The sequence below is a fragment of the Maniola jurtina genome, chromosome 17 (assembly GCF_905333055.1).
Source record: "Maniola jurtina chromosome 17, ilManJurt1.1, whole genome shotgun sequence".
In the NCBI taxonomy this organism is placed as follows: Eukaryota; Metazoa; Arthropoda; class Insecta; order Lepidoptera; family Nymphalidae; genus Maniola; species Maniola jurtina.
In genome coordinates, this window is record NC_060045.1 from 467,005 (window position 1) to 492,046 (window position 25,042).

Below are 25,042 nucleotides of genomic sequence, written 5' to 3' on the forward strand. Positions count from 1 at the left end.
AATACCTGCCCTCACCATCTGAATAAAGGCTTAAACTGAAGAATATACTTTGCATTTCATTTCATACGTAATAAGCTAACTTCTGAATCACACTTTCACACTTACTTGTGAAGTTTGTGTGTGTGTGTTTGTGTGTGTGAGTGTGTGTGTGTGTGTGTGTGTGTGTGTGTGTGTGTGTGTGTGTGTATGGGTGTGTGTGTATGTTTGTTACCTTTTCACACAAAAGCTACTGAACGGATTTGGCTATAATTTGAAATACAGACAGATTATACCTTTGGCTTTGGCTACTTTTCATCCCGGATTTTTAAAAACTTAATCCACGCGAACGAAGTCGCTGGCACCAGCTAGTAACTAATAAACTTCAAATCCATACCTTAATTACTAATCCTACTACATACATACATACTAATCTAAAATCGATGTTTTTATTCATTATGGGCGCACGTTTGACCACGATCACACCTGATGGGAAGTGGACGTGGCAATCCACGCAAAAAAAGTCTCGGCCATCATCTTTTAACGAATAGCATTTGACAGATTTCCAAAACAAAACTGTCAAAACGTCTCGTTCATTTCTCTTGTAAATATTATGAATAATCGGTTCTAAGCTTTATTGACAAACCAAACTTAACTAACCAGCCGTCTTTAGACTCTTTTGATAAAAATTAATTTGTTATTATATAAGTAAGTATAATAAGATTTAAAAGTAGCAATAATGCCCATTTCTATATAATACCGTGCGTTTAGAAACTAGGGACTTCCAAAGTTAAAACGCGTTCAAGTGCAAGTCGGGATAACACACGAAGAGTTCCGTACCATCACAAGAAGCAACACTTTTTTTGGCGATGTAACTTCTTTCTTTACTTGTGCTATAAGAAATTCTTATCAGCCAAATTTCATGATACTAGGTCAACGGAAAGTGCCCTATTAGTTTTGATTCCCTTGACAGGTATTGACAGACCTACAGACAGACACCGAAGTGATTCTTTCTCTGAAGATACGGACCCTAAAAATGGACTACTTATTTTTACAAGAACTGACTGTTTATTGTAGTATCGTAGTCCGTAGATGTCTAAGGGTTGGTGATAAAAGAAAACGTTTGATATTTGTTTGATATAAAAACGCGAATGGTATTAGCGTAACACTCGTCAGCTGTCATGCGAACTTTGTTAACGAAAAGCTAATAAAAGCATTCGTTTATCGCTAAGTTGGGGACGCACTCAGTTAAAAAAATACCTACTGTGTAAAAAACAGTAAACACAATGTGAATTTTTTATCAACACCAGCTATTGCCAGGGATAAAATCCGGAACCGGGAAATTCGTAGAAGAACAAAAGCAACCGACATAGCTCGAAGGATTAGCAAGCTGAAGTGACTTTGGGCAGGTCATGTCTGTCGCAGAACCGACGGCCGATGGAGCAGACGTGTTCTGGAGAGGAGACCGCGTACCGGTAAGCGCAGTGTGGGACGACCTCCAGCCCGCTGGACCGATGACCTGAAGAAGGTGGCGGGGAGCGGGTGGATGAGGAAGGCGGAGGATGGTATTTGGTGGTACGCTCTTGGAAAGGTCTGTTTAGGAGTGGACGCATACAGGCTGATGGAATGGAAAAATGGTTATGAATATTGGTTAATGATCCACCAATGCTATTCTGTTGGAGATTATTTAAATTTTAAGATTTAAGAAATGTTTATTTTTGATATATGTTTATATTTGACATATTTATTTCATTACTAGAAAAAATACTAGACTAGTATATTGTTTTATTGTACTATTGCAAGCCGTAAGGTAGAATTTGGTAGAACCTAACAATAGTGTTAGGATCTGTAAACTAACCCAAATTCGCAATAAATATATTTGTAAGTATTTGTAAAAAAAATACTAAGCAGTAGGTATTACTCATAGAACTACAAACATAAAAATATTGTCAGGAAACCTGCTACACCGCTTTTTTTATTGTAAAAGATAAAGCATATTAATTTTAAGTATGCGTCCAAGCCTTCTGCCCATTGTGCCACCACCTCAGCAGCAAACACGCAAGCATTTCCTGCAGGCTCGAGCGCTTTCCGGTTCCGGTTGTAAAAAGCGAGCCGTGAGGGATATAGGCGGTGCAAAGCCTTATTGATACTGAAAGTGGTCACCGACAACCGTGACAATTCTGCACGGCCAGTGACATTCCTGAAATCAAATCTTTATTATAGCAAAATACAGCGAGGCAAAGTAGCACTAACCGATAGACATTTTTTAGCCATGCTAATCATGACTAGTAATCCCCTTTCCCCTCCAATCAAGCGTAAAGCTTGTGCCAGGAGTGGGTACGACAATAGTGCAACGGGTGGGATTTGAACCGCCGACCTTTCGGGATTCAGTCCGCTCCTCAACTGTTGAGTTATCGAGGCTCATTCACATTCACTGCTGGACATCATCATCAACATCATTATCAGCCTATCGCTGGGCCACTACTGAACACAGGTCTACTCTCAGAATGAAAAAGGTTTAGGCCATAGTTTACCACATGGTCAAATGCGTACCTATTGATAGACTTAACACACTTTTGAGAACATTATGAAAATTGTCAGGTGTAGGTACAGGTTTTCTGACCATGTTTTGAAGCCTCAATAGCTCAACGAGTATAGGAGCGGTTTGAAATCCGAACGGTCGGCGGTTCAAACCCCACCCGTTGCACTATTGTCGTACCCACTCCTAGCCCAAGCTACGCTTAGTTGGAGGGGAAAGGGGAATGTTAGTCATGATTAAAAATGACTAATATTCTTGAAAAAAACAAAAAAAAAAAAAACGGGTACGCTCCAGGGTAGTAGGCGGACGTCTTAACCATCAAGCTATCACGGCTCTTCACCACGTAGAGAAACTGCAAGCATTACTCTCTCCATCGCTCGCTGAGTGACTCTGACCTTTCTTAGGAAGCCCATTAGTGAATTAAAGTAAGTAACTTATCACTCTCTGTTAGTAAATTAAAGTATACTTACTTATCACTTATCACTCCCTGTTCTGGTAAATACAGAGTAAAAGAAACCCTTCCACAATTCCAGTAGTTCTAACTCCTGGTTCGGTTCGGAGGTGGCCGACAATTTATTTCGCATTAGAGCCTTTGTACCGCCATTAGTCGTCCGATAAGGGACCGGATCGTCAGGTTTTGTGCCCAAAGTTATTTAAAATAGAGGTGGAAGCGTCCGCCATTTTATTGCCGAAGTTTTTCCTGGCCCTTGGAATTTTGTGCGATGAAAGAATAATTCGGTTTAACAGGTCTCTCTCCGTCACTTACTCCATACAATCGTAGTCCCAATTTCATTTGAATATTAAGCAACCAATGTCCATGAAATTTTGCAGACAAATTCTAGAAACTAATATCTATGTTTGCGGTGTTTTAGATTTTTCTAAAAATATGTAGTTTTAAAATTACAGGGGCTCAAAGATTTGTATGTAAATTTTTAAGACCGCGTAACTTTGAAACCGAATATTTTACCGGAAATCTAGAAAACCACAGGCATAGATATTACTTAGTTGCCGGAATGTTTCTACAAAATTCCATTGATTACGATTGGTTAGTATTCAAATTAAAGACGAACATGTGCTTAGTGCATGTTTCTGTTTCAAAATATAATTAAAGAATTATTATTAATGTTTAGTTTCCATACTAATATCCATATGACTCTCTCTCTCTGTCTGTTAGTTTTTCACGGTCCATCCGTTTAGCCGATTTTGATTAAATTTGGTAAGTAGGTATAGAGATAGCTTGCATCCCGGGAAAAAATATGTCCTAAAGGATGCATATAGGCTACTGTTTGTGTGGACGTCGATCAGTTGATGACGATGATGATGATGAAGGAAAAATTGAGAGCATTCGTATAACTTAACATAACGCAGTGATAGATACCGGTCGCCTTGATAAACGGCGTCCAATAATATAATATCACTTACATCATTATTCATTAGGCGTGTAACGTGTAACATTACACGTTTACACGTGACGTGACAAATTGCGCGACATTTGTCGCGCGGGAAAACATGGCCATTTATATTCCGTAATGAATTCCGGGAACGTATGATTTGCGACAATCCTATTACAGCGGCCATTACGTTTTTTATATCAGATTAAGGTGTTCGCACATTAGATAGGCTTGACGCTGACTTCACTCCCACTCAACTCACAGTAAAGCATTATCCCCAATGACGCACTTCCATATAAATAAGTACTGGCAGACTTGTCGTCCTCACCCCGATTGTCATTTTGATCTGTCGCGTACTATTAGTATGTTATGACAAGTGTAAATTAAAAAATTATCACACCCCCGACAAGTGAAGGTTACAGTAATTAGAAAAGAGCTGATAACTTTCAAACGGCAGCCACGGCAGCACGGCTTTTTTGAATTATAGCTAAGAACACCCTCGTTTTTTTGTGGCTTGATACGTTTCAAACAAAAAAAACTAAATTAAAATCGGTTCATTAGTTTAGGAGCTACGATGCCACAGACAGATACACATACACACAGATACACACGTCAAACTTAATAACACCTCTCTTTTTGAGTCGGAGGTTAAAAAATTCGTAATTATTAAATTCTTAAGTAATTAGAGCTCGATCAAACATATCCAAGACAGCTTACACTCAATCTTAATCCAGCGCAGACTTGATTAATTAAATAAATGTGTAAAAAATGAGCAGACGATTCTCACATAAAAACATACTGAGCAAACCATTATAAAGTTAAAAACTGAATAAAACATTCCTCTCTATGAAATGAAAAGCTTAGTAAAGTGTTATTACTGTAACTGGAGTAACATTTCCACTCTCGTTGCGCGCCCATTGTGCAAATTAAATATCCGCCATATCACTGCGGTAGATGAAACCTTATGGGTGGAATTAAAACTACTTTGTTACTAACTTTATAGAAAGTGGCTTTTCATTAATGGTTTTTTTTCATACGACTGCGATAAAATCATTAAGTAGGTACAAGTTAATTTTTATTCTTTAACTTGGCTACCTATATCTTAATCTCATTTATCATCATCATCATCATCATCAGCTCCAGCCGATAGAAGTCCACAGCTGGACATAGATTCTTGTAAGGATTTCCGCACGCCACGGTCTTGTGCCGCCTGAGCGCTGAGTAGCTTTTCATTGTTTTTTTTCATACTGGCACCATAATTAAAATTTGATTATCATTTAGTTACTTGCACTGTATTTTAATCTCATTCATTATCATCATCATCATCTGGGTCAACTGATAGACGTCCACTTCTGGGCATAGGTCTCTTGTAGGGACTTTCACACGCCACGCTTCGTTGCCGCATAAATCCAGAGGCTCCCTGCCGCGCGTTTTATGTCTAGCTAGTAGGAGGTATTCTCACATACCCAATACTAACTTTATGGGGAGTAAGCTTTTCAAGAACGAGTTTTTGTTTTTTATCAACATTTCACAATATCAATTCAAACTTATGAGAACTATCAAAGCTGTTAAAGCAATTCAATCCCAAGCTTTTGAGCATTTAAATATTTTTTTACATTTTAATAAGTTTGTGTTTTACATCTCCAATAATATGTTTTGTGAGTTTTCCCCAAATTTTCACCATAAATACGGGGAAATTACAGAAATCAGAGCGTTTAACATTTTCCATAATGACGGTTAACATAAGAAGGGGCAGTTAGGTCTTAGGCAATAAAACCCACTCGCACGAGGTTAGGTCTGGGAGCCATAATTTGCCAAATTGGTTCCAATGGCGTTAACCGTGCCAAGCTGCCAAGTTCGCGATGCAAATGTGATTGCCCTGATTACCATAGATAGGGTTGTCCTGCCTGTGTATCCAGGCCATGTACCATTGTTTAGAATTAAGCAGGGACGTGAAGGTCCTAAACTTGCGGCATGTTTAAAAAAACTCGTTTTAATAGTGGTTAAGGCTTCGGCGTCTTATTTTGGATTTTCGGTTATTTTTGGAGCTTTCGGACCATGGCTGTAGCCAGGAATTGATTTCGGTGCTATCCGGGCCTTAACCAAATCTTTTTATGAAAAAAAAAAACTTTTACTCGACTTAATGGAAGCCTTACTTTTTCCCTCCACTTTCAATATTATTAATTCAGTACCTTCAAGTCAAGAGATAATAGACAAGCGCGCTCCATCTTGGGCTGCATCTTCACTTCCCAACAGGTCTGATGGTAGCCAAGTGCAAGTACATAAATTTTAAAAAAAATCTTGATGTTATCAACTGTTATCATTGACAAGTTGACAACCCTAGTGCAGTTTAAACGACCTTAACTTACGTTTTGCGCGCGACAGCGGCGGAATTAACCTAACTAATGGCTAAAACAGATATTTTACGAGAATCGCTAAGTCATTCAAAGTTCCAACAGTTCTGATTGTCTGGAACACTCGAAATGTGTGAAGTACATTGTCATTTACGACCGTTAAGAGGAAAGATAATGCGAATGACATAGACGATTTCACCTTCAAACTAGCAATTTTGACATGTCATGACCCTCTATTGACAATTAATCAAGCAGACATTTCAATCTGCGAAATTTACGCGGACTTTTAGTATTTTGACGTAGGAGGGTAAAAGATCCAGTACATGAACGAATAAGGACTACCCTGACATTGACCTAAAATTAAGGTATATGAGAATCGTTCTATATATAATTTTTATATTTTGTGTGTCTGTACACAGTAGGTATACACTCTTAAATTATTTAAATATCAAAAAATCAAATAAAATGCGTGGTATTAATTATTATAACTTATTTTATTTAACAAAAGGATAAATTGCCAGTAAATGAACTGGGAATTTCAGTGAATGAACGAACTCTATCTAGTGCATAAACTCTCGATTCCTATTAATAAATAAATTCTTAAATATATTTTCGGCTTGGAATTCAAAAAAAATTGTCAGATTTTCACAGTTTTTGACTTATTGTATATTTTTTTCTACATTTTGCGCGATAAATCAAAAACTATTTTACATAATAATAATAAATAAAACCTGTTTTAGAATGTATAATAGAGCCCTTTCTGTATAATAGAGAAAAACTTAATGCCCATGTTGCACCCAAGTCGCTGGAAGTGCAACATCAGCTGCTGAATGTTTTGAGAGTAGTGAGAACAATATACCGTAACACATGTTATCAGATTTGTTCCTTTGAGCCGAGAAGCCACATGTTCTGATGCTTTTTAGACAATCTAAGATCTCTCATTAAGTGGTCCAAATCATTTTGATTGAATAGTCTAAGTTGAGATGTAAAAGTCACTACATCGTCACTACCTTCTGAAAGTTCTTGAAGTAGATTGGAGGTACTGGGTTGGGGCTGAGGTACAGATTTATCACCAGAAGTCAGAATCGTTCTAATTGTAGACTGCAAGTTACAATAGAGTCGCTTGGAACAATTTTTTTGCTGTTTCTTCTGGTTATATTCACAATGCAGAAATAATAATCATCATGGTGTTTAGATGGTTCGCGCCAAATTATAATACTTTTTTTAGTAAAAGTAGGGTCTATTCTTATTTGCTCATAAACGCAATGAGGAAATACAGCTTCCACATATAAAAATTTGGAGTCCAGGCCTTGCTGTTAGCTGCTAATGGGTTCTCAAAGTAGCCCGAGTATGCTTGTTTTACAAAGTTAGACACACTTGCGCGACATTCTTTAATACGTACTCGCCACCAAATGGTACAAAAATGATTGGAATAACTTGCAGATGTTCTTCTTGATGTTAACACCTCGATAAATTTTGGAAATTACTTGTGTGATCTTAATAAAGTGTGAACATACAAAGTGTGAGTATAGTGCAAAATATGGGGGTACCTGTATCTCAAAAACTAGAGCTGCTGTGTAAAAAATTAAAGTAGATCTGAAATCAGCGACGTCAAATTAGTAAGAAACAGTTTCAAAACCTAATAAAACAAAAAAGTTGAATTTTGTATGCCAGTGAAATGATTTGGAATCGGAAGCCACTTTATATATCGCGAAATTTGGAAATGTGGTCAAATTTTCGAAATCCATATTTATCAATGAAAAGCGACATAATTTTGTAAGTAGTACTTACTTACTTCAGTTTACTATTTTTGAACAGTTTCGCAGAGGTACCTACAACAATCGGCCTCATTCAATCAGCCGCCATATTTATAGTTACAGGCAAATAAATACAATTAAGTATTGGAACTACAATACCTATGCTCCTAAATGTATCTTAAAAAACAAGTCTCATTCAGCGTTACAAGTGCAGAAGAGGAAGTAGACAGACGGATTAACATCAGTTCGAACAAGTACTGGGCACAAAAGGAAAGAATGAAAGGAGCTTACCCAGTACATCTTAAAAGATCCGTTACAGATACATGCATCCTGCCATGCCTCACCTATGCCAGCCAAACATGGGTCCAGACAAAGAATATAAAAAGAATAATAGTGACTTGCTAAAGGGCGATGGCAAGGAGCATAACTTAAGGAAAAAATATTCAAAGTGAGAATTGAAGACATAAGAAAAAAGACAAAGCCTACAGACACCTTGAGACATGCCCTAAAACTGAAATGCAAATGGTCATATTGTATCGATTTTTACAGATGAAAGAAGGACAGGAAAAATCTCCCCTTGGCCAGGTCCAGCAGGCAAAAGAAAAATAGGTAGACCGAAGACGCGTTGGTCTAATGCTATTGTGCAAATCGCGAGAGAAAATTAGCTTGATAGTACCAAAGACAGAGAGAAATGGGGATACCCAAGAGGGATCCTTATCCAAGAAAGAAGAATACCAGAATAAATATTTTAAAAAAAATCTAAAGAAAAATTAAACCGACTTCAAAAACCACAAACACTAAAAAGTAAAAATAATTTTAGTGATTGTGGTTTTTGAAGTCGGTTTTATTTTTCTTTTGAAATTTTTTTATTTCACAATTTTTAGTGGCCCCACTGTACATGCCATACCCAGTTAAAACCCTACTGTTTACTAAGATATTATCGAGCATCGATATTAAGATCGCGAGCAATTTGCTCTTATCCATTGAGGAGTTCCGTTCTCCATCTCGGAAGATATTCATCAGATCTTCATCAAATTTATATGGGACCACCTGCGAAGTATACCCTATCAAACAAAAAAAAAATCCAAATTGGTCCAGGCGTCTTTGAGTAATCGGGGAACATACGTTAAAAAAAAAAGATACCGAGGAATTCAGAACCTCTTCCTTTTTTTGAAGTCGGTTAAAAATATTTTTTAAATTTTGGTAACAGTTTCCTTTTTGTGATCCCAGGTAGCTTTAAATATCGATTTTGAACCAAATCGGTCAATCAACAAAGAATTTCAAAATGGCGTCGACTTTTTTAAATTTTGGTAACAGTTTCTTATTTTGTGATGCCAGGGAGCTCTAAATATCGATTTTGAACGAAATCGGTCAATTAACAAAGAATTTCAAAATGGCGTCGACTTTTTTAAATTTTGGTAACAGTTTCCTTTTTTGTGATCCCAGGGAGCTCTAAATATCGATTTTGAACGAAATCGGTCAATTAACAAAGAATTTCAAAATGGCGTCGACTTTTTTAAATTTTGGTAACAGTTTCCTTTTTTGTGATGCCAGGGAGCTCTAAATATCGATTTTGAACGAAATCGGTCAATTAACAAAGAATTTCAAAATGGCGTCGACTTTTTTAAATTTTGGTAACAGTTTCCTTTTTTGTGATGCCAGGGAGCTCTAAATATCGATTTTGAACGAAATCGGTCAATTAACAAAGAATTTCAAAATGGCGTCGACTTTTTTAAATTTTGGTAACAGTTTCTTATTTTGTGATCCCAGGGAGCTCTAAATATCGATTTTGAACGAAATCGGTCAATTAACAAAGAATTTCAAAATGTCGTCGACTTTTTTAAATTTTGGTAACAGTTTCTTATTTTGTGATCCCAGGGAGCTCTAAATATCGATTTTCAACGAAATCGGTCAATTAACAAAGAATTACAAAATGGCGTCGACTTTTTTAAATTTTGGTAACAGTTTCTTATTTTGTGATCCCAGGGAGCTCTAAATATCGATTTTGAACGAAATCGGTCAATTAACAAAGAATTACAAAATGGTGCCAACTGTTTTAAGTTTTGGTAACAATTTCCTGTTTTGTGATCCTAGGGATCCTCAGATATTGATTTTGAACAAAATCTATGACAGTTCAAGAAAATAGATTGTAAACACTATTTAAATTATTATCATTAACATTAAATTAAATGAAAACACGACGCGCGACGTGTACTGCAGCCCCTGAGCTTGAGCACAGGCCGAACCGGTATAAACCGATTTCTCTCCGTACGCGACGTAGCGCCTGTGCTCACGCACACACGCGCCTCAAGCTTGTAGTAGTGTAGTACCTATCGTAGCGCGCTTATATGAAGCTTTGACTCTGTTCGCTACTCATGTGGTTATACAACGCAATACCAAACTCACAAACACTCGTACAAACATACAGACAAGTATATACTCACACACACTCACACACACACACATGGACGCACGCACACGCACTTTTGAACGGTTTGAACGGAACACGGTTTTGAAATTGAAATTGAAAAAAGTGTAAGAATTTGTAAGAAAATATTTAAAAAAGGTATATCAGCCGGTTTTTTATTCCAGCTCTTAATACATGTAAAAACGTCCAATCTGTTCATTTACTTGAGCCTTTACCCTAGTACCTAATTATATCGACCGCCCCATATCAAAACAAAGTAAATGTCATTTTTCCGAAAATCGTTTTATGTCATAAGCCTAACTTTCATAGTATGTCCCGTTGTATTGTAAGGACACCCACATTAAAGTAAAATTAAAAGCTAGTAAGTCGCTTTGACCATTTTAAAACATAGTAAGTCTATGAACTCGCTAGGTTTTTTATAGATTAGTGCGCCTTACTAAGTTTTTCAAAGGAATTAGATTAAATAAAATAAATATCACCCATTATCTAAATACCATGTCAAAACAGTAAATACTTAATAATGCATTAAAACTTAAAAGTAAGATAGGAAAAGTCAAAAGGAGTTCTGACCTCTACATGTCAACTGTTAAATATGGTTTGCAAGGGAAATACTTTGCATACTTACATAATGTTTTTAGGGTTCCATATCTCAAAAGGAAACACGGGACCCTTATAGGATCACTTTGTTGTCTGTCTTTCTGTCCGTCTGTCGTGTCTGTCAAGGAAACCGATAGGGTATTTCCCGTTAACCTAGAATTATGGGCAGGTAGAGAGGTCTCAACTCTCATAGCCCAAGTAAAGGAATAAATCCGAGAACAAATTTCGTGATTCTAGATCAACGGGAAGTACTGTATAGGTTTTCTTGACGGACGGACGGACAAATGGACAGACAACAAAGTGATCCTTTAAGAGCTCCGTTTTTCATTTTGAGGTACAGAACCCTAAAAAAGAAAATGATGCACATGTAATGAATAAATGTGTAGGCCAGTCTTCACACTAAAATATTTAAACCCCTTTAATTTAAAAACTGTCATAGCCTAGTGGTTAGAACGTCCGCCTCCTAATCGAAGGTCGGGGGTTCGATCCTGGAATCACGTTCTACTAACTTTTCAGTTATGTGCGTTTTAAGCAATTTAATATCACTTGCTTTAACGGCGAAGGAAAACATCGTGAGGAAACCTGCATACCTGCAAGTTTTCCGTGTTCTCAAAGGTGTGTTCCTAAACTTCTCTTGAATTTAAACCACTTACTAGGTTTTGATCTGAGAAAGAAATTTGACATTAATTGACAAAATTGAGAGACCTAAGCTTGTATAAGAACACAGAAGTATCATAATTCGTGTTCACTTTGCCTAACGTCTCTCGGAGAGCAGAGAGAGATTTAAACTGTTTCTTATAATCATTGGCCATATTTCAAATGCGAAAGTGTGTTTGTTGGTTTAATATTCAATCACGCTACAACGGAGCAACCAGTCGACGTGGTTTTTTGCATGGATACATTTAAAGACCTTGAGAGTGACATCTCTCTCCGCATCGTATTCTTTATTGCTGAGGGTTGTGACCTCTTTCCATTATTCCTACATCTAATGGTAGGTTTTCTTGGGATGCGGTGAGTTCAAAGAGCCTACGGAACTCGACTAGAAAAACGAGATTTTGACTCTTAGGTTTAACGGTTATGAATTAGTTATTATTATCAGTGATAAAATTGATTAGGGCTGCCAGGTAAAATGACATTTATCTCGGAAAATCAAAGAGTTTCCACGAGATTTTTTCCAAGTTTGCGCTACTAAGTACATATATTATGAAGAGGAAAGGTTTGTTTGTTTGTTATCGATAAACTCTGAAACTACTGAACTACTTGCACTAAAGACATAATCATCAACATCAACCGACAGACGTCCACAGTGAACATAGGTCTTTAATAGGGTCTTCCACATGCTACGGGTTTGCGCCGCCTGAATCTTTGCGCTTGCGCTTGACGACAATCATGCTTTAAAGAAAGCAATGATGAGGTCCAAGTTGGAGCACGCTTACCTAGAAGATGCCTATTCACTCTTGGCTTGCAGGTATCTAAGGTATATATGGCAGGAAACACGGCCGCCGAAATGGCGTTCCAACCTTTAGGCTCTCCCCATTGCCCGCAGCATGAATCTGAGCTTTCTTATGATGGTTATATTATTATGTACATATAATATCTCATAAGAAATCTCTAACACACAATCCAGCTAAGTAGGTCCAATTTCAAAAAAAGCTAGCTAGCCGACAAATCTAACTCAGTTAGGCAGCCTTCGGGAACCTTCGAGATGTCTCTCGTCCAAAATTCCTCAATGCTTGAAGACCAGTCTTTGAATAGTGCATGATGTCAGTGATGAAAAATGGATCCGAAATATAGGTCTTTTTTGTACACAGGAAATGCCTGACGCATACCCCTCCGTCATGTGGGGCTTGCACCAAACTTGCACTACTACGAAATCCATTTCGGAACACGGCACCCGGAACGAGGCGCGCTATCTCCTAAAAAACATAGGTATAATACCTATTTAGAACACTTACTATCTGTCATCATAATCTATGACAACCTCCGAGTATTTACCTGGTAAAACCGTGACTTTAGAATAAATTTTAGTATATAAGCAGGCTTCATTTAGAAATGAAAAAATCCCTATTTTATTTTTCAACGATTATAAACACAACTTTCATTCAAAAATAATAAGCTTAAATTCATTTTAAATAATATTTTGCGACGAAATGACGCGCACAGTCCTTCCGCCATGACAGTCCAGTGGACACTGAGTTCCATAGAGCGCCTGCAAGAAAATAAATAGCACAGGAAGTTTTTTGGTTAGTTTTAGATTATTTAAGAAATGAAAAACATTTAGTATAAAACTAACAGTTCGAATTGATTGTTAAACCTAAACATATCATTTTCTGGAGGTTGGCTTCAAAGCATCAAGATGTTAAAGTAAATTTTTACAGAACAAGTTGCGAACAGCAATGTTTTCAACTTGTTTTTTTTATTTATTGGGATAATGTATACTAAATTAAAAGAGGCCCTTATAATCTTCACAAACTGAAGTTTTTAATTGCATGTATTTAATAGCTGTTAATGCTTTAGAAAAATAAACAATTTACTTCAAAGTACAGCATTTTTGCGATTTGTCAAATAGCAATTACCTTAATAAAGTAATAAATAAAGGGAGAATGTTCTTAACCCTGAAATTTTCAAACAAATAGTTTTTTCTCTGTTTAGAGTCCGAACTTAGAGTAGTGGAACTGTACGAAACATGGCATACCGTTTGCGTGGCGTGAACGTTCACGTAGACGTAATGCGTGCAGTTACGTCTACGGGTTGGATAAAATATTGGATAAAATAGCAAATTAGCGAAACATTTTTTTATAAATAAAACCTTAAGGTAAAGTATCTCTTAACACAAAGAAAGTAGATATAGAGAGTTTCATGCAATCTTGTGAAGCTGTTTGGAAAAAACACTCTTCTCCCCTAATTCCGCCATCTTCGCGACTTTTCTGTGGCTAGTGACATTGCATTGCTGCCGCGGCTATTACTCAGCCGACACTCACACCGTATCCTGTTAGTGTATTGTTTATTATTTAATTTTTCTATACTTAATTGTGGAAAGAAGTAAGTATAGCGCTCTCTCTGTTACGTAGTCCCATACAAATGATAGAGACGAAAATCTCAGTGGGCGTTAACCACTTTGAGTCACCAATCAATCACAAAAAACTAAAACAGTTTAAATTGTGATTGCTAACTTAAAATGATTAGCGCTCCCTGACATTTTGTATCTATCATTTGTATGGGATAATATAACAAAGAGAGCGCTATACTAATCACTTTCCGCGGATAGAGTATAGTGTTATTTAACTCTAATTATAAGCTTGACAGTCCTCCATAATCATAAAGCGAGCCTACGAGGCCCAGCAGAGGAAGGGGGGAGTTTTGGGGATGAACCTAGACTAATTTGTATACCAGAAAATCCTAACCTAAATGCACATGGACGAAGTTAATGGCATCATTAAGTTTATTACAATTAAACCTAGACGGTGTGAGCAGAAGTTTTTCTGACCACTTCTCCCATTAGCGCTTTAGTTTCGTCCCGACTTCAGTTTCCAGTATTAAGGCGGAATCATACAATGGGACGCGTCCGTAAGCCGCGGCTGACACGACAGTCGCGACTGGTAGGTTTGCAGTCGTACAGGACGCGTCTTGCGAGATATCTACCGGACGTCCGATCGCTCAAGGTTACATTCAGGACTATACGTCCGATAGTGAGCACAGTTCAGTGTACTCTAATATTATCCAGATACCCATAACCTCACCTATGGTGCTGAAACATGGATGACAAACGGCCTTGTCCACAAATTCGCCCAGCGAGCTATGGAGAGGGCTATGCCAGGAGTTTCCCTGAGGGATAAGATCCGAAATGAGGAGATCCGCAGGAAAACCAAGGTCACTGACATATCCCAAACCTTTCAGGCCCAAAATGTTGAATTCCTAAAATGTTGGCTGAATTGGCAGTGGGCAAGTCATGCCTGTCGTAGAGGCGATGGCCGTTGGAGCCGGAAAGTGAGTAGATACTCGTACCGCGTATAAGTAAGCGTGTTTGGCACGCCCTCCAGCGCGATGGAGGATATAAAGCGGCTGGCGGGAAGTGGCTGGATGAGGAAGGCTGAGGACCGGGTTTGGTGGTGTTCTTTTGGGGAAGGCCTATGTCCAGCTGTGGACGTCCACAGGCTGATGATGATGATAATGATGACCTATAAAACGCGGCTATCAGGCGCGTCCGTCAGCGACGTAAGATAATTTGTTTCAACCTTAACTCGGGTTTAAAAATTATCAACGTAATCTGCGCAACGCTACTCTGCATTACAAAGGCTAAGGAATGGATACTTTAAATATGCAGCGGTTAAAAGAAAAGAGCTGGTTCTTAAAAAAGACTATAGTGAGCTGTTTTTATCCGCATGAATTTATAATTTCAATTCTGGTATTTTTCTGCGTTTCTGTTAGAAAATTATTATAAGCCATTGTGGTGGTGTAATTAGAGTAATCCGTACTTTCATACTGACATTATAAATGCGAGAGTATGTTTGTTTGTTGGTTAATTGGTTTGTTCTTCAATCACGTCACAACGGATCGATTTTGACATGGGTATAAGTAAAGACCCGGAGAGTGGCATAGGCTACTTTTTATTCCGTAAAATCAAAAAGTTCCCGTAGGATTTTTAAAACCTTAAGTTCACGCAGACGAAATAGCGGGAATGAGCTAGTAGGTGTGATAATAATATAATTACTGTCTCTCACTAATTAATTGGTCAGCATTGCATAAAAGCCAGCTAATTCTCCGAGCTCAGTCATAATTCATAATAAGCCCGGATAGACACGAGTGCCATAATTCACGATTTTTAACCCTCCGCCACCTAGATGCCAATGCTTTGTGAGGTAAGTATCTAGATATTTTGGCTCCGCGCCATAGAATAATGTTATGTAGATACGACAGTTCGAATTTTATTTAAAATTGTTATGGGGGTTAGGCCCACTATAAAATAATATTATAGCACTAGATGACAAATCCGCGACTTTGTACGCATCACACTAATATTATAAAGGCGAAAGTTTGTATGTGTATGTGTGTGTGTGTGTGTGTGTGTGTATGTTTGTTACTCCTTCACGCAAAAACTACTGGGCTAATTTGGCTAAAATTCGGAATGCAGATAGATAATATCCTGGATTAGCACATAGGCTACTTTTTATCCCGGAAAACCAAAGAGTTCCCACGGGATTTCGAAAAACCTAAATCCACGCGGACGAAGTCGCGGGCGTCAGCTAGTGGATTTATATTTTTTTAAATCTCTTAGAAACTCAGGATTTCTTTTAAAATTTCGTAGTTTTTTTATGGTATGTTATCAGTGATCCTTCGTTCGCCTGTCTGCGTTTTTGCTAGTGTACTGGTTACACACTGTATTACCATAAGTGGCACTTGCTGTCTTACATAGAATTTTTACTTCATAATACATAGGTCGCATCTACGACATAATCTTTGCTGCTACCCTTTCGATTCAAACACCCTGGCCGCTCTTAATTTATGCGCCCGTTGTCTGCCCCCCACACTATGCCGGGCCGATGACGCTAGCGATGCAATGCATTATTGCTACTTTTAAATCATTTTCATTTGGTGAACTTATGATTTTTCTTCTGATATTTCACAGGTGGATTTCATGCAAAGTGAATTTTCGCATTTAATTATATGATTGTAAATGTGAAAATTCGTTTTAATTGAAACGTAGCAAAGAATCGTTTGCTACATTAAGTAATTATTTAACTAGCTGTTTTTCACATCCAACACGCAACAATGCGAGTGATCTCGCTCACGCGCTCTTTATCTACTTGGATTGGTTCGATGACCGTGCGCTTGCGAAATTCAAACAATAAAGCGTAGTAACTGTGTAATATTTTTTTCGTGATTTTTTCACAGGCAACTTTAAGTAAGGTAGCAAGTGCGACATAATGAAAATGCTATTCACGTGATTTTTCACATGCTACCTGTGAAATAGTCCAGCTCTAGCCGGCGCCGCGGCGTAATGCTGGTACTCGTAAATTCACCCTGTTTGGTTAGTGCGTACAAATTGAAAGCGCCTGCATGCGCCATTCACTAACAATGGGACCGTGCCGCTATGGTTTTTAACGGGAAATCATGACGTACCCTAATCTTATTTATGATGTTGGCACGTGCCTTTTGTTTGCTGTGTGCGATGTGCCACTTCTGCGTATTATATTTTGGTCGTGTTGACGTTTGGAGTCATTAATGATTTTGTGGATTGCTGTCGCGTCCCGGGTAATCGCGTGGAAACAAGAGTGTATGAATGGTGCACGCTGAATGGATTCAAGGTATTGAGTGGCATTTTTGGGGCTGCTTTGGATCAATTTTTTGACAGCCTCCCTGGTGCAGTGGTCTTATTAGGGGGAGGTCCCGGGTTGGAATCCCGAAAAGGGTCTGGAATTTTATAATTTCTAATTTCTGGTCTAGTCTGGTGGAGGCTTTGGCCGTGGCTAGATACCATCCTACCGACAAAGTCGCGCTGCCAAGCGATTTAGCGTTCCGGTACGATGCCGTGTAGAAACCAAAGGAGTACTTATGCATACATTCAGGCGACCGTATAGGCTTGACCACTGTCACAGTAAGGTAAGGACATTTGACCAAAATCAAATACATACTTACAATATCAAAATCATTTATTCAAAGCAGGTACTATAGTACACCTTTTGATGGTCAGAATTGTTAGATTTGAAAGATGATATAGTGGTGGTAAACTTAAAACTAAAGCTACGAGAGTTCCAAACGCGCCTAAGTCTGAGAAGAACCCACAAGAAACTCAGTCAGGTATTCTTTTTTGTTATTATCACCACTTTACAAAATCACTTATAAGTCCACATTAGAACTATCAAAGCTATTTGGCAACTCATGCCCAAGCTTTCTTATCATTTTAATAAAGCTTTACATTGTAATAGGATTTTTCTTGACTATGAATTCCGGTGTAAATACTCAGTAAGTAGGAAATTCAAACGAGCCTTACCAAATATGACGTTCAATCGATCAACCCGTTTTGGAACGTTATCTAAACGTTAGGCTAATTGAATCACCGATAGTACCTGCCGTGTAAATGATCCGCGCGGCGCGTTGCCCGGCCGCTGCATTATACGCAGGGTGGATGCAAATCGTGTGGCTTGGCTAATTCAGCGGCGCGTACGTTCAGGCCACCGTATAGGCACGACTCCTGTCACAGGTAAGGTAAGGACATTCGACCCGTGTAAGTCATAAGAAAAACATTGTGAGGAAACCTGTTAAATAAACTTACAAGTACTTTTGAATCTTCAAAAGTATATACCTCGGAATGCCTTTCCTACCGAGAAGAACCAGCAAGAAACTCGGCAGCAAGAAAAAAATGTTCTCAAAGGAGGTGTAGTCTGCCAATCCGTACTGGGCTAGGGTGGGAGACTATGGTTTACACCCTTCTCATTCTGAGAGGAGACTCAGTAGTGGGCTGGTGATGGGTTGGTCATAATGATGATGATGGTGATGATGGTCGCTAACTATGGGCCTCGTAAGAAAGCTGAGAGTCACTCAGAAGACCATGGATAGAGCTATTCTTGGAGTTTCTCTACGTGATCAAATCGGAAATGGAGAGATTCATAGGAGAACCAGAGGAAACGAAAAAGGTCAGTGGGTGGCGAAGCTGAAGTGACAATAGGGTTATGTGCCCGGCCCATTGCCACTTAATATATACCCAAGCCCATTTAATTATTAAAAAAGTCTGCCAAGCTAACTCTCAGGCATGCAGATTTCCTCACGAAGCTTTTCTTCACCGGAAAAGCAAGTGATATAATTTAATTACTTACATACTTAAACGCATAAAACTCTGAAAAGTTAGAGGTACGCCCGAGGTCGAGCCCAAACCCCTCGAATAGGAGATCGACGTCATCTTAACCACTGACCTATCGCACACAGCCTACTTTTATATTTTAATTTTAACAGTATCCAATCACTTGACCTTACCGTGAGTGCGCTTCAGCAGGCAGGCCTGGGGTTCCGCACGTAGTTAATGAAATTTTCATATTCACGGATCGCGTCGTACGTTACGTGGTCCACTTGACCGCTGTTTCATTTTCACTTTTAACGGCAGCACAAAGGCTTTATTCCGTTAATTGAGGCTGCTACCTTTGTTTCTGTTAAACGTGTTAAAATTAATGTAAGTTTAACCCGTACTCACCTTTGGTAATCACGAATTGCACCTATGTTATTAATTAATACAATTTTATAATGACTATGTGTACACAAAATTAAGCGTGTTTATTACCTTTTAATGTTAAACAGTTGTTTTTCAGGGGGTTCCCATACCTGAAAAAGGAGCCGAAAAAAAATTTTTTCTTACCCTAGCATGTGGGGTGCCATTGTTTAGAGCTCATTGAGTAGAGTATATATTTCTTATTTATTTTTATCTTTAAAAAAAATAAAGAAAGGGGGGCCGTTTTAGACCATTTTTGTGACGGAGGCTATCTCAAAAACTAAATTACTTTGAAATATGAAATTTCCGCATGTTATGTACCATATACCTACTGTATTTAAACAACAAACACTGAAAATAACGATTTACATATATGTATAATAGTTTATATGCTGTGATTAAAACAAACGATCATTTTTTGGGTTTTTCTTCCACGGTTTATAATTGCGATGTTCTAGCTCGGAAAAGAAATATTTCATACACCCAAAATATTCATCATTATATACGGAACCCTAGAAGAGCGAGGCCCGATTCGCACTTGACCGATTTTTTTCTTTTTACTGTTATTAAATATTGATACAAATAAATCCCTAACTTTTCATCAAATAAAAAAAAATCTGTGCTGCATATATTAACAAGATACTAAATCCACAGTATAGTGTTCCAAACTCAGACTGTATCGCTAAATTTCAGCCAGCTGTATTATGTGGCAAACTTTTGCCAATAATAAACTTTTTCTCCATCAGTGGCGCCCAACTTGCCGGGTGATTTGTCCCCAAACTAGTTAGCTCTAATCCGCCTAACCGGACACTGTAAAAAGTTTCACGGTCCTTGGCGTAAGATATGTGTTTTATATTGTACGATCCGATATTTTGAATTGATATTTATATACGATATTTTGATTTTGATGTCATTTGTTACCGATATCGTTACCAACAATGTAAACATTTTGTGTAAACGCGCAGAGTAAAGTATTACTTTTTTTCTTTTCAAACTTAATATCATCCAATTTTATTTCATTAATCATTGTTATAGTTTTGGAAACTTGCATTAGGTTAATTCCACCTTGTATGTACACTAGTGACTTTGAACTTATTTTCATTCAATAAAAATCAAATTAAGATTTTAGATAGGTAGTCGAAAAAACTCCGACCAAGAAAAAAGCAATTCATAAAGAATTGTACCTACTTTTTTTATCTATTCTTTTATTAAAAATAATATATAAGCACTCCGATGTCGCATCAGATATTTTGGAAACATAGTAAAAGGTTTTGAAAATAAGATCCTTCTCGTTATAGAAAGGATCAACTGTTTAGATTAGTTTTGTTTGACAGATAGCTATTGTATGGATAATAACCATTAGGTATAGCATATTTTATAAGAGTCATAATATTAGTATATAGTTCTGTAATATCGAAATCAAATGCTATTTACGACTCCATATTATTTATTGTGATGTTCCCGCCATTAAAGCATATTTTTTATGAGTCCTATGTGTTTATAGTTTTCTAATATCGATATCAATTGTATATACGAATCCATTTACTATTATTGTAATATTACCGTGAATTAGCACCAAGAAAACATTAAATATGTGAATGTTTGACATCGATCGTGTGTGAATCTTGTGACTTGCCTAAATTAAAAGTAGAAGAAAATGGAATCAAATGCTTATTTATTTATTTGAAAAACTTTATTATTTACAGAAACATAGTATACAAAAACATTAGAAGAAACTATACTTGATAGTGCAAAGGCGGCTTTATTGCTATAGTAATAAGCCTATACTATATCTATCTATACTAATATTATAAATGCGAAAGTGTGTCTGTCTGTCTGTCTCTCTGCTACCTTTTCACGGCTCAACAGTTTAACCTATTCTAACGTTTGGTACAGGGTTAGCTTATATTTTGGGGACGGACATAGGTAATAGTAACGGACTTTTTACCCCGGAAAATCAAACAGTTCCCACGGGATCTTTATAAACCTAAATCCACGCGGACGAAGTCGCGGGCATCCTCTAGTATGAATATATATAGGATGTTTTAGGACCAAAAAGCCATTTTCAGTTTAGAAAACTTTAATTAGACAATTTAACACAGGAATCATGAATCACAAACACGTGAACATAATATAATTAAACTCCGGTATAACAGTTTCAATGGGGTGCATTAAAATATGTAATCGCACCAACAATACTAATTTAATTGAACTAATTAATATAATTAATGATGTTTGAATAATAGCTTAATAATAGATAGATTGAACGAATAAATGGTCCAAATAAGCTTTTGTTTTTAGCTGAATACGGTAGCCCATCGGCGGTGTTCCAACATGGGGTTATTCAAGGGACGGGCGGACCGACGAATTCCTGAAAGGCCGGCAACGCATCGGCGGTTCCTCTGGTACTGCAAATGTTCAATGTTCATGGGCGGCGGTAATCACTTAACATCAGGTGACCCGCCTGCTCGTTTTAATTTTTTATAAAAAAAAAAATAGCGTTAAAATTTTAGCAGACGTGTAGATCAATACGCTTTCCTGGTTTACCTTTCATTTTTATCAATCCATCGACGGTCCACTACTGAGCACGGATCTCCTTTCGGAATAAGAGTAGTTTAGGCCATAGTCTACCATGTTCGCCAAGGACGGATTGGCAGAATTTACAAATCATTGATGACCTCATGGAAAACTCTCAGGCATGCAGGTTTCCTCACGATGTTTTTATATCTAATTATTGAAACGCACATAAGTCAGTAAATTAGAGGTATATGCGTGCCCGGGATCGAACCCCTCCCAAAAAGAAGGAGGACGGACGTCTTAATCACTAAGCTATCAGTTATCACCTATTTTGGTTAGTCAATGTTATGCATCTCATAAATAAAATTGGTTAAACACGCTGAAATTAATCTATGGTGTCCATACATAATCTTATACGATACATAAACTACCACTATCTCTAAAGCATCCCGGGGGATGCAAAATTAGATAAAATTTAATTAGTCAAGCATCCCTTATCGTAGTTTTACTTTATTTATTATACGGGGTGTTCCGATCTTTGAGCGAGGTCCGTGTAAAAAAGGGTGCTTCAATTTAAATAATTAACTAAATTTGCATATACAAGCTGTAGATAAGTGAGAGAATTTTAATGTTTTGCTATTGGATATTTTACTGAGATTCCTAGTTCACCAGATTTAAAATGAAACGGTGCGTTCACGGTAACTAAATACGTTTGTACCTACTTACCTATCTGAATTTTATTGTAAGCCCTATGGCAAAAATATAGGGGGGGGGGGAGGGGTGGTTTGATCCGCTAACTCAGTGTCTAACACTCTATGCTAACAACCGAGCTCATTTGAAATTGGTTAACTCTACTATGCTGCTTCACTGGGTGATATCAAATTAATTTTTCGTAGAAAACCTTCAATAGATTAAAATAAATGTCGAATTAGCTAAGTGGCTAATCATTCAGTGTTAGACACTGAGTTAGTGAATCGTAGGCTGGAGAGTGTGAGAAAAAAAAAATGTTTTAAAAGAGCTTAGGTATCTTGATTCTATTTCCTATGTAGAGTCAGTAAGTCGTGTAGCACCCTAATGATCATATTCGCGTGTCATGGTTATGCACATGCGTTAGGTGGCGTGTTTATAAAAAAAAAAAAAACATAAGTGCGACAGGTTTTTGATGCAATAGTTTCGCGGAATTGCTACTCGAATTCTGAGGCCGACCGTGCGTTCCAAACTTCTTATTCCGTGCGCGCACCAAACCGCATCGCACCCTCGCTAATTATCCGAATATGCAAATATCATCAAAACGGACACATTAATTGTTTCACTTCAATCCCGGTACAATGGCGAAATGCTAATGTTCGGTATCCTTTTGTTTAGAGAGTGCAATGACCTCGACCACGAGTGGTTTAGGAGTTATGATAATTTCATTAAGGCTACATCTTTTTATTAGTATTTACTACAATAGGTACTTTTTATATTTAACTAATTTATACCCGCGACTTTGAGCGCCTGGCCTACACAAATTTCGTGTTTCAAAATAGCGTGACGCTAAATTATAGAACTGTCGCAACTAGGCCTGTAGGCAAAGCTATATCATACTAATATTAATTCGAAAGTATGTTTGTTTGGTAGTTTGTTGGTATGTCCTTCAATCACACAGCAGCTCTGCGTATTTTTTTTTTATTAAATATTAATAATTTTAGTTTTTTAATACATTAATAATTTTATAGTAAGTAATTACTATTCGTGAATTACTAGCTATCCTCACAAAAACGTTTTACAGTTAACAGAGGATGACTTTATAATTAAATGTTGTTTAATTTTGTGAACATTAAAGGAAAAAAAACAACTGTTATTGTTTAAAAGCGCAGATGATCTAATTAAAATCCCCATTACATAAACAAAGGCAATACGGGATCCCATCAGTGACCCTTTCGATGGCGCCGCTTCGAATTAGCGCGAATCAAAATAAACAAAAAACATTCCCCTGCCATCCCCTGGTGTCCCCTGGCGTACTCATAACTTGTGAACGCATGGACCCTGCACCGATAAGTGAAAAGGATTGCCCAATATCGATACCTACGCAATTGGTATATGGTATTACCTTGTTCAAACATCGGTGGAGTCTGGAATACCTACCTAGGTATGCGCAACAATAGAAAAAGATTTACTATCTATTAGAAATCAAAAAGTTCTTTTATGAAGTAAAATAAATCTACTCTATCGAACAGACAGTGATGGAACACGACAATTTATAATAATAATCTTCATCATCAACCATTAGATGTATTCTATGTATGTAGTCTATTCTATTCTATAGATGTCCACTGCTGGACATAGGTCTCTTGTTACTTATAGGGAATTCCATCTGTTCAATCTGTTTAGGCATTTAGAGATGTTATGGTGGAACAAAAAATCACATACCTACATAAATATAGGTACTTGAATCCTGAAAACATTACACTCCTTTTTTCGCAGTCAAGTGATAAAAAAAGTACAGGATTTTATTACAAATCACGATCCCTTCGAGCGGCGTCATTTTAAATTACCAAAAATCAAAACAAACAAAACGGTCGCCCGAATGTCCCCTGCAAGCTGCAATGTAGGTATGGGGAGAAGCGACCCAGTCGGTAAGTGAAAATTATTGGCCAATATTGTACGTACATTGGAGTTGAGATTGGCCAGGTCAATATGTTTTAAGTTTTTAACTTAGTTTAGGTAGGTAGGTACCTGTCTTTTAAACTCAAAACTTTTCATACCCTAAGTTACTATAGTCTGGCGACAGGTTGAGATGGCAATCGGCGTATGATTCAAGGGGACGCCCCGCATATCCGCACGTCACCCACGCTCGCCTGCATCGGGGTCCGTATGGGTGTGCGGGTCATTCCCTCCCTAATTGCCATTTCAACCTGTCGCGTACTATAGTTTGAGTAGTGAATGAAAGATTCGTGCTCCGTAGTGGGCCAGCAATGGGTTGATTGGAGAAAAGCTTGCAGAGGCAGCTACAATCTACTTCCGTAATTAAATCGTAAAACATAACCCAAGTAATTTAGCCTAAACTTAATTACGAAACAGTTGGTGGTTTTATTGGTCGTAAAACGCCAAATTTAATTTATTTCTGTCCCCAGAGATTAAGGTTACTTTATCATGTTATTGCAGGGCATACATAAATTGTTATGAGGTAAACCAAATACTATTCCAGCAGATTTTATCCCACTGTTACGCACTTGAATAAAATTGATCCCTATTTACGTTATTACGGTTCCTTACCTCAAAAAGAAAAAAAATTAACCGT

General features: G+C 37.6%; 1 protein-coding gene and 1 long non-coding RNA gene across 2 annotated transcripts in view; both read right to left on the bottom strand.

Annotated features, from left to right (window-relative positions):
* Positions 1 to 25,042, bottom strand: part of LOC123873599 — a 408,734-nt gene that overhangs the window by 205,499 nt on the left and 178,193 nt on the right. The gene's annotated exons all lie outside the window — the stretch shown is intronic.
* On the bottom strand, positions 14,083 to 23,732 carry LOC123873602. The gene is made up of 3 exons (XR_006797718.1): positions 23,722 to 23,732; positions 21,775 to 21,780; positions 14,083 to 14,186 (listed from the first exon to the last, which is right to left on the bottom strand). It is a non-coding gene; the product is annotated as an uncharacterized LOC123873602 (long non-coding RNA).